We start from the raw sequence: 12,058 nt of genomic DNA, 5'->3' as shown, positions 1-12,058 counted from the left end.
TAAGTCATCTGGTATGTCCCACTCAGAAGGATGTGAAATAGGGTAGACAATCTCGGCATAAGTCTGTCGATATACTTCTGTAGTGTAGCAATCCATAGCGTATGTGCTTGAATCATCTTGGTTTAGATGAAGAGCAACTTTTATAACATGGCCACATGGATAACCAGATGTTTGCCATTTCATACAACTACACGTCCTTGCATTTAGATCGACAAGCCCATTTAAGTTATTATCCAGTACTTCAAACAAAGTGTTTGAACATGGTTCAACTCTCCATGACGTTGACTTCACAACACGTTTCGTTATCTTTTTTTCAGTCCATGGTGTAACACGATGTTCCAATGTTCCTGTAAATTTAAATAAATAATACTTAGTAAAATATATGATAAGTTACGAATTCAAAGAAATAATACCTGCATGGTTTCTTTTCTTGTAGTACCACTGTTGAATAGAGGCTCGAAAAAACTCCATTAACATAGTAATGGGTAATTTCCGAGAATGACGACTTAGAGCGTTAATTGATTCTGCACTATTAGACGTCATGAAACCATATCTTGTTCCAAGTTGATGTACTCTTGACCATCTTTCAAACCCGACATCTTCTAGTGTTTGAGCACACTGAGGCAAAACACGTCTTAAACAGTTTATATGCTTATTGAAATCCACTTCCCGATAAGCCTTTACAGCCTTCCAGTATGTCCATTTGTGCTTTTTTATACTAGCAGACCTTGATTTTAGATTTCTATACAAATGAACACCACAAAGTCCATGAAAAGCATCTGGGAAACACCTTCTAATAGCGTTGTCAATTGAGTTTACCCTATCGGATATGATTTTCAGATTGCTAATAGGACCTATGCAATCCCTAAGATGCCCCATAAACCATGTCCATGAATCAGAGGTTTCAGATTTGCCAACCCCGTAAGCTATTGGCAATATCCCATTGTTAGCATCCATGGCTACTGCTAATAAGTTTACTCCAAGGTATCGACCTTTCAAATGTGCTCCGTCAACTATAATAACTGGGCGCATGCAAGTAATAAACGAACGAATCTACAAAATAATATACACAAGAAATATAATCATTTAAATGTGAAATGCATGTAACTAACAGAAATGAGTCAACAGAATTATATTGATTTACTAACCGCAGCACCAATGGCGATAAATAGCAACTCAAAGCGTCCATCTCTATCTGTTTTGATATGAGTTACCGACCCAGGATTTTTCAGCTTTAAATTGTGACAATAAGCCGGCAGTTGGGCAAACGATGCTTCTGGCGACCCCCTCAACAATTCCAAGGCATAACATTTGGCTCTCCAAGCTTGAGAATATGATATACTAATCTTGAACCGAGCATTCATGTCAGTCATAATTTCATGTCCCCGATATACATTGCCATTCAAAAACATTAACTCAGCCAGAAAACCACCCAACACCTTTTTGTTTGCCTGTCTATGGTGAGGAAAAACTTGGGTTCTTGAACATGTATGTTTATCAATAAAAGTCCTAACTTGAAACATTGCGCAATCTTTTATCCTCTTTGCAATCATACGCCACGTACAGTTTTTGTCAATCGTACACCTTGTTTCGAAACGATCTTTGCTTGATTTGTTAACTTTTAGTTGATAGCCATCTTCCACACATTTCGTATACAAAGCTATCTTCAAGTCTTCCTTTGTATCAAAACAATCATCTTTCTTGATACGAATAACTTTTGTGTAACAATCAACTGCTTTCTTTGCCAACTCTTCTTCCGGTAACTGAAGTAATTCTGGCATATTCCAGTTATACTCCCGTGGCATTTTCTTTTCTTCGGGGACTTTTTCTTCTTTAGGATTATATGAATTACATAATGGATGTTCAACATGTTCATTCACAGTCGTAACTTCCTCCTCATTATCATCAATAACATCTTCCTCGGCAACGGGTGTTTCATCATCAAAATTCGGGTATTGACCAATATCAAAATCATTACACGCAGGGTCTGTTTCTTCTTCTGAAACATCATCAAAATCCGTGTATTGACCAATATCAAAGTCAGGGTATTGACCAAGATCAAATTTCGAATACTGACTAGTACTCACAATTTTTTCTCTTGGCTCATCATCGTCTAATTGGTCAATACGAAAACCGGAATTTGGTGCTGAAAGTTGATTTGGATTTGGATTAGAGAAAGGCTGTGGGTTTTGAGACCCACTTAGTTGATTACTACCCGCTACTGACCCAACAATACTACTTCTAGGTTCAACAACATACAATGTAACATCATCACTTGAAACATTAATGTAAGCAATGAATCGTTCAACATCTTCATTGTCGGTTAATAAATAAACTTTACCATTTCTCTGATAAGATTGCCTAAATCCACTTAGGGGCTCTAAATTCAATTTCTTTGAAATACGTAACATTAGGGTTTCATAAGTTAACTTCTTTAATGACAATTTTAGTTGAAGATTCATGGGTAAAGGCATATATTGTAAAACACCATGAACATTCTCCCATGACCCTCCAAAACACAAATCTATCCAAACATGATCAACATTAGATGATTTCATGGTTGTAACTAAACAAACGAGATGCGAAACTAAGACCTGTTGCCGGATGGGGAAGGATATCGTTGGATATTGGAACGGATGTCGCCGGAGAGAGTGATAGATGGAGATGGAATGAGTTGTGATTTAGGGATTTAGGTTATGAGTTGTTGCTGCTGCGTATATATATACACAAAAAATTTGGCTTGCGAAACTAAAACCTGTTGCGAACTTTGAAACTCGCATTGCGATTATGTATTATCTCATTGCGAAAGTCAGAATCGCATTGCGAAAGGCAATCATTTGACCATCGCAATGCGAAATGCAAATCGCAACGATAGAATCGCAATGCGAAATGCAAATCGCAACGATAGAATCGCAATGCGAAATGAAAAAGGCAACGAGGATTAACATGCATAAACTTTTAACAATTATTATTGAATTCTAGGTACTTAACCAAACATTTTCAAACCAAAAGGAGTATATATGTTAACAAAACTTGCATTATGTGTATTTTATGTGTGCACTTTTAACATTTTCAGTTAGGCATGTATTAGTAACTTGAGTTTGAACATTGCTATGATATGTTCAGTTGTCATCAATTATTAGACATTCATTTGACTATCGCAACGCGAAAATGGCTATCGCAACGCGAAAATGGTTATCGCAACGAGAAAATCGCAATGCGAAATGAAAATCGCATTGCGATTTTCTCGTTGCGATTTTCATTTCGCATTGCGATTTTCTCGTTGCGATAGCCATTTCGTGTTGCGATAGTCTGTTTTGCCTTCAACATAAAGCAGATTGAAAATCAACAAATCAACTATTACATTTCAACACAAATTATATACACATCAATTAAACAAATCAACATTTACAAATCATCTTTTACAAATCAATTAAACAATCAAAAAATAATAATAATTCTTATTTCTTCATCAATTATTGAATCAATAAATCAACAACTTTGTGACCCCGTACATCCATTTCACGCAGCTCACTTAATGATTAACCTGCAGAAACCAAACATTTGCTCAAACAAGACTTCCTACACATCTAAAACCTACAAACAGCAAATTATTGAATTCTAGGTACTTAACCAAACATTTTGAAACCAAAAGGAGTATATATGTTAACAAAACTTGCATTTGACTTACCAATTAACAATGGACACTTTCATAACGCGGATGTAGGTAGGCAGCGTCTCGAATATATTGCTCTAGCCATATAATGCCGAAACCACAAGCCTACTGCAGCTCTATCTCTATCGGTGGGAGGTAAAAACTCTGTGCTTCCCGTCGTCAAACGCGCCAAGCAAAGGCATACGAGAGGACCACAATCCCTTCTGGCTCCCGGCGATTGCTGTGGCGCGATCTCGTCTCTGACAACTGTGACATTGAACTTCTTTGGCTTCTTGTGTCCAGAATGACTCCAATACTTAATCCCATCCAAGAATTTAGCCAAATGAGAGCTCCATCCCTTGAAAATATCTCTCAAATCAGACAGTGATATGTAATTGATCATGCTGTCATACACTATTATCTTCAGGAATGGGAGCTGAAGTTGGACGAGAAGCCAGTGACGATGTTCCAAAACAGGGATAAACACCTGCGATCATAAGTAATAATTCATTTATTTGCGCACTTATTTATGAACACCTTTAAAAAATTTAAAAAATAAACACTAACCTTATCGACCTCCCACCATGCAGGATAAAGTTTAGCTTGTCCATTGCCCAACAAAAATGATTCATCTCGTTGATTCTTCAAGTGAACTGCGTGAAAAGCCGTCGGCATTATTGTATATAGCGAATTTTTTTTATTTTTCCTAAGCTTCCTTATTATTAGTAGACGTGACACCCACGCATCGATATGCTGTTTTACAAAAAAATACATATATTAGTGAATTACATTAATTTTTAAACAAATTAATCAAAATCATATATAAGACAAATATAAGACTTACCTCCCCATCCAAATAGCCACTGTCTTCAACCCCTAATAGCACACCCCACAAAGACCGATCAAGCAACAAAAACATTTCATCGTTGAGTTTGCTGATGTCAGTGTAACACCCTTGGCTCCGCTCATGTAAATAAAAATCAACTGCGGTCTTAGCCCAAAGGGTATTATCCACAATTGTTTCCGGTAGTTGTCTCCTCTCCACTTCAGATACCGGAAGGGTACTAGCCGGTAACTCATACGAGAGCCAACTCTCATCCATCATGTCCGGAACCGGTGGGGGTTTCTCAATACTTCGATATATTACCCCATGTGAATCGGGCTCTGGAATGGTAGGAGGGACCTCTTCAACGATGACAGTGGCCTCTTGAACGGTGGGGGGAATCTTGAGGGAGAATAGGGGCCTCTTGAACGATTGGAGGGGACTCTTGAGGGATGACCGGTGAGTCGGGCTTCTTCTTGCGGAGTCTTCGCACTATTGGGGTGAACGGAGACGTAATAGCACGTCCACGCCGTCTGATGCGTGAACTCCGTCGTGCAAGGAAAACCCGACGTAAAGCATCCACCTTATCGGGCCGCTAAAAAAAATTAATACATAAATCAGTAAATAAACAGACATGATATTAAACAAAGACAAATATGTTTCAAACTAGCATTGTATTCACCCAAATCATTATTCTATCATAGTTCACAAAATGCTCAGATAACATTCCAGAAGTAAGCACTTATATAAACATTTAAAAGGACAACATATATAAACATTCCAGAAGAAGAATAGTTTACTTTCGCAACACGAAACTTAAAATCGCAACGCAAAATGACTATCGCAACGCGGAAATGGCTATCGCAATGCGAAATGAAATCGCAACGACAAAATCGCAATGCGAAACACAAATCGCATTGCGATTTTCATTTCGCGTTGCGATTTTATCGTTGCGATTTCATTTCACATTGAGATTTTGTCGTTGCGATTTCATTTCGCATTGCGATTTTGTCGTTGCGATTTTCATTTCGCATTGCGATAGCCATTTCCGCGTTGCGATAGTCATTTTCGTGTTGCGAAAGTAAACTATTCTTCTTCTGCAAATTGAAACTTGAATGGATTGCATTACTTCAACCAAAAGACAAAAACAAAACCAAAAACAAATACTAACAAAAACAGTTTAGCAGTATTGGCAGCAACCGAATGAATTACGAGTATGAAAAATCTTAAACTTACCTCGTTGCGTAGAGTATGAACCTCATTCTGCAACGATGCTACCATCTCACGTAGAGCGGCTACCTCACCGCGTAATGTAGACACCTCAACACGCCATGCACCATCGTCTTTGCGTAAAGTACCGACCTCCTCACGCAAGGCATTGACCTCATCACGTAACTCCCCTAACTCATCCCGTTGAGGTGGAGAACAGGGAGATAAATGTCGTGGCATCTTTGCCGGTCGCCTATCTTGCGGTGATGGTGGAGAAGAGGCTCGATGATGTGACAGAATAGGTGATGGTTGTCGTTGTGGAGGTGTATAGCCGGGTCGATCAGATGATGGCTCTGGGTGAGGTGATAGCTCTGGGCGAGGTGATGGCTCCCGAAGTGGAGGCTGCTCATAAACCGTTCCATCAAAAAAACGCTTACTAGCTTGCCACCAATCAGTGGCAAGCTCAGCTTCCATGGGTGTCAGCCTCTGTAGAGGAGTGTTGGCCTCCTAACAATATAAAAGCTCAAACAAAGTTAAACGTGTACTAGTAATAACTTGTTTATAAACATATGGTAGTATTTATGTTAACTTACATTATTTATTGTCGTATACCGTAGTAAATCTTCCCATTGCAAGGTCCGTTTCCTCTTCCAGGAAATAGCCCTGGGAATATCATTTGAAGTTTTTATTGCATATGTCTTCATGGCGGGAAAGGCCTCAAATATCCAAATCTACAAACAATATAATAACAAACATTAGTAATTGTTAAATAATTACTTATAATTTTGGAAACATCATATAAAAATTCTTACCTTAAAGGCCCAAATAAAGCCTGTCAAAGTGTATTTGGAACCATCGCCATGCAAACTTTTTCGATCATCCAAGGCAGACGATAACTTATTCCATGTAGCTTTCCATAAATACGAGCCCCACGGAAACAGGTTCCACGCATTTAGGTCTTCTACCAATTTGATTAGATCATTTGGAATAGGTTGTCTGGCCTCTCTGCCTAAAAAGCCGGCATGCAAAAGAATTAGAAGGCATACTCGGACAACGTCGACGTCATCCATCCGAGTAAAACCATCTTTATTATTCAAAAATCTTGTCAAGTCTTCTACGTGTAGACTCGGCCTCTCCAGCTCAGGAAAAACCCGAGATAGCCATGATGGGCGGGTAATGTGTCTAGTGTACCGACCTACATCATCGTGTCCGAAGCGTAGACCGGTGATTAAGCAAAACTCCTCCCGCCCAAAACACGTATACGCCGGTGGAAAATCAAACCATATCTCTTCATCACGACGTTGTATAGTCTCTGGTAGATCGCTAGTCATGGTTTGAAGAAACAGGTGTGTCAACATCGCATCTCCACCGGGATGTTGTACTTTCAGCCATGGCCCGAAGCATGTATCCTCAAACATTTTTCTTTGTGCAGGTGAAAGCTTCGACGCAATTGTTTTGGCCAGGCTGACTTTATTTCTCAAGGTCAATTGAGCCGAATAAAAGTTCTACAAAAACAATAAACATACTAAATTAGATATACCAAAAACTACACTGTGAAGATATACCAAAAACAATAATAAACATAAATAGTAGTAGTTTATTCTTCAAACTTAAATATGCAACACTGTGAATTTCGTATTTGTCTTTGTTTTTTGGTTGAAGTAATGCAATTCATTCAAGTTTCAATTTGCAGAAGAATAATAGTTTCTGAAAATGAAAATCGCAACACGAAAATTACTATCGCAACGAGAGAATCGCAACGCGAAACTAAAATCGCGTTGCGATTTGCATTTCGCGTTGCGATTCTTGGTTGATTTAATAAGCAATCTAAGTGAAATGGTTAATCTATTATTGAAATTACCAGTAAACTTATCATCAATTTCAATATGAAAAACCTAATAATAATGCAAAAATTTCAAAAAGAAAATAATTAAAAAAACTAACCCTCGTTGGTTGATTTGGTTGATTTTCCATTTCTGATTGTGAGGGTGGCTCTGAGAGATGGAGATAGACGGATTTCGCCGGAGATGGGGACGGATTTCGTCGGAGATGGGTGAGAGAGTGAGAGATGGAGATGGGACTGAGTTGTGATTTTAGGTTTTAGGTTATGAGTTGCGATTACGGGATATACTGTGGACAGTTCAGTGTTCCAATATATTAATATTCATGTTTGGAATTTAAAAATAAAATACTTGGCCAGGATACTAATGGCGCTTTGAAAATCGCATTGCGATTATGTATTATCGCGTTGCGAAAGTCAGTATCGCGTTGCGAAAGTAAGTATCTCGTTGCGATTTTGTATTATCGCATTGCGATAGTCAGTATCGCATTGCGATTTTCCCAATTCGCGTTGCGATTTACTTATTCGCATTGCGATTTTCCCAATTCGCGTTGCGATTTACTTATTCGCATTGCGAATTGGGAAAATCGCAACGACACTGTATACCATCGCAACGCGATTTCCAACTATCGCAACGCGAAATGCAACGCGAATTTGCGATAATGGAGATCGCGTTGCGAATTAGCGATCGCATTGCGATTTTGTTGGTCATTTTGGCAAATCCGGAAAAAGTTGGTTAAAATCGTATATTATATGGGATTTTTGGTCACTGAGGTTATTTTCTCTTTTATTTAAAATAGACTACATAAGATATATATATTGAATACTAGTCTAAACTTAAATTCTTATTATTTTATACATCTTAACTTAAATTCACATATTAAAATAAATTAAATTAACATTTTAACATTAATATATATATATATATATATTATTTTTATCTTAACTTAAAAATATATTTTATTCTTATTTTAATTTATAAAATATATTTTAATTTTTTATTAACTTAAAAAAATAATTTATTCTTACCTTAAATGTAGTCTATCCTAAGACCTAGGTTTGATTCCTTCACTCCCCCCTATTTCAACAATTTCAATTTTTTTCCACTAGAGGGTGACACATGTCATCCTTTGATTGGTAGAAAATAAATCTATTAAATTAAAATAAATTAAATCTTCCAAATGGGTGAAGACACGTGTCATGATATTTGACACCAGTGACACAAGATACGATCTGATTTGAAGATTAAATTTACTTTAATTTTAAAATTAGGACCAAATTGATTCAATATATAAGTAACAATGACTAAATGTGTAATTATACCGGTTTTACTAAATGCCACATCATCACCAATTTTGTTAACTGTTAACGACAAGTGGCTTAATTAAATGTATTTAAATAGTTGGATGACTTTATTGACAAGAATTCAAAAATGATGGTCAAAATGAAAAGAGACTATAATTTTGTGGTCACTGGTATAGTTTACCCTATATTAAAATATTATAACATGTAACTAAATACCCACAAGAGTTTAACTTAGTTCCAGTGGTAAGCAACTTGATATCGCTTAAGCAAGATTTCGAGCTCAAGTTATTGTGTATGCAGAAAATCCCTATTAGAAGACTCACCCATCAAAACTAGATGTGCGACGTATAGATTAATTCGAATTAATCAAGGTAAAGCCTCGAAACCTGAAGAAAAACCCAAAATCTGTTAATGTTTTAATCCATCATATAAAAAATAGTAAACTGTTTGTCTTGTTATTTTTCCAACTTCCGGCGAATTTCTGTTTTAATTTCAAATCTTAAAAAAATTAATTTGATCACTCAATTTTCAAATTTTATTTTTATAAACCAATATTCTCTTTACTTTTAAATTTAGTCGGGTCTTACGTTTCTGTCTATATGCAGAGATTTTTTCGCAGGGATTTATTTGCAGGGATTACTTCCCATTTCAAACGCGCATATAATATTAATGATTTTTATGACTGCATATGAATACTGTTCAACTATATATTTATGTATTTATTTATACATGCTTTGCATTTTATCTATATTTTTAATTTTCTGACTGCCGGAGGTCTTCCACGAAAACTACTCTCAACCTGGCGTTGGGGACAACCTACTACCCTACCTCCCCTTACCCCATTGCATATGGGAATTGGATTTTGTTGTTGTTGTTGTTGTATTTTTATAAACCGTTCAAGTGTTAATTCTTTAACTTTGTGACAATATAGAATCCAAATGTTGAGTTTTAGACCTTATAATTATTTATGATTTAGTCTTCTTGTTATATTTGGTTGTCTTATTTTTTTCACTGTCGCTCGACTATCATTAGCCGCAACGTTATTAAATTAATTAATTAATTACTGGTATTTGATCTATTGATCGACTAATTCAGATCAGGTACTGCGAAGGTGATACTTCCAACCCAGTTTGCTTCATTCGCAAACGTCAGGATTCAAACCCTTGATTTTGCTTAAGAGACTTAATGCCTCATCCCACTAGAACAACTGATTGTTGGTGCCGCAACGTTATTAATATCAATATATTATTGTTTATCTCATTTTTTTCTTATTCTAAGCTTGATTTTTCGTAGAGATCCCTTAAAATCGACAAATTTGAAATTAAAACTTTAACCATACCTAGTTTATCTTATAATTTAATATGATAATATATTGTATATTAATAAAGAATTTAATTAAATTAAACTCTCAATGGATGACAGAGTACTCGGTCGAAGGATGGATAGAAAACAAATTTTAATAAATAAAAGTATTACAACAAAAAATGAAAACTAAAGTCAAAGAGTACTCTGTGGATGTGATTTGTGACAACATATATAAGGTTGCACGCGTACCAATTATTTAATGGCTCCATCGTGCTGAGGGTCCGTTTGTACATTAGTCAACTAAGTCAAGTGCTTATTTATAGCTAACAAACTTTATTTTTTTTAATTTTTGTTATAAAGTTTAGAAACTTTGTTCTATAATTTTTGTTCATCAAATTAAAACATTATATTTCATCATTAATAAAATAGGTGACCTGTGCTAATTTCTTTAAGGTAATCCTCATCAAATAGTTGACTCAAAACACATTTGTAACTTGATTTAGAATCCTAGAATTCACTTTATTTATAAAATATATAATTTATGTGAAATTAATGCTTTGTGTCTGTTTAAAAAATTATTTTTTTAATTGATTTTGAGTGTAATTAAACATAATTATATAAATAGTTGAAATACTCAACAAAATAATCGTCCATAATGTGCACAATTCTTGGAGCTCCCACCGCTTTCTTATTCTCTCCTATCGTATTCTTGATCCAGGGGCAACCATGCAGGGGGAAACCCCGCCAGTCACGGAGGGTGACTCAGGCGGCAGACACTGCAAAAGATAAGGGAATGAGCAACAAGAGGTTTAGAACATCAACAAATGAAGAAATAACAGAAGAAAGGACTTGGACTAAATCTTGGAGTGATATTGTAGCAGACTCACCTATATTCACTGGTGTCTTTCGTAACTCGAAACAGAGTTGAAGAAGAGGATTATGAATCGGACGAGGAAGAGGAAGCAGAAAGTGATGAAATCCCTACTATAAAGATCCCAAAAGAAATTAAATAGAAAATCAGAAAACCTTGGAGAAAAGCCCTGAAAATCAAACTACTGGGAAGAAACATAGCTTACAAAACCTTATTGAATAGGGCGACTTCTTTATGGAATCTTGAGAGCAATTTTGACTGCATTGATCTTGGAAATGGATTCTATGCAGTAAAGTTCCAAAGCGTAAACGATAGAATTAAAGTCATGACAGAAGGCCCATGGAAAATTATGGATCACTACCTGACAGTTCAAAAATGGAAGCCAAATTTCGTTGCCGAAACAACCAATATTCCATCAACTGTTATATGGATTCATATCCCAGGTCTCCCTATTGAATAACTCCAGATTTCAAAAAGTCTCTACACAGAAAAACCAGCAGGGTAACCGTTTTGATGTGTTAAGAGAAGAACAGACAAATGTAGAGAAAGGGACGGATGAGACTACTCAGAATCATAAGTACAGTGAGAAGGAGATACATCAATCTGAAGAGCCTAGAACTACGGGTGGAAAGCAAAATCAAAGTCAAGTTACTGATAAAAGAGGAACTGGGTTCAAGGGAAATGGGATTCCTAAAAGATCCACCAAATCAGAGGGTAAAACAGATGATATTTTGGGGGGGGGGGGAACAGGGTCATCCAACTCAACCAAGGATTAATAAAGGTTTACAGATCCGTGGGCAGACTCTTGCTAAAGAAGTGATTATTCCAACAGTTCATAGAATGGGAATTGAACACCAGGAAATCAACAGAGTTACCTCACATGGAAAGAGAGTGATGGTTAAAAGGTTCCCACAAGTACCCGGCTTGGAGGTTGGATGCTCAAAAGATCAAGAATATATCGACATGGAGGTAAGTCTAAAAAACCAGGTGATCCAAGTTACCGAGTCTCCTGAGTGCCAGGAGAACCCGACTCCAAAATCAAATAAAGTT

Source organism: Hibiscus syriacus, unplaced genomic scaffold, assembly GCF_006381635.1.
Source record: "Hibiscus syriacus cultivar Baekdansim isolate YM2019G1 unplaced genomic scaffold, ASM638163v2 tig00109972_pilon, whole genome shotgun sequence".
Taxonomy (NCBI): Eukaryota; Viridiplantae; Streptophyta; class Magnoliopsida; order Malvales; family Malvaceae; genus Hibiscus; species Hibiscus syriacus.
The sequence above is the reverse complement of the archived record's forward strand: the minus strand, read 5'-3'. Positions refer to the sequence as shown.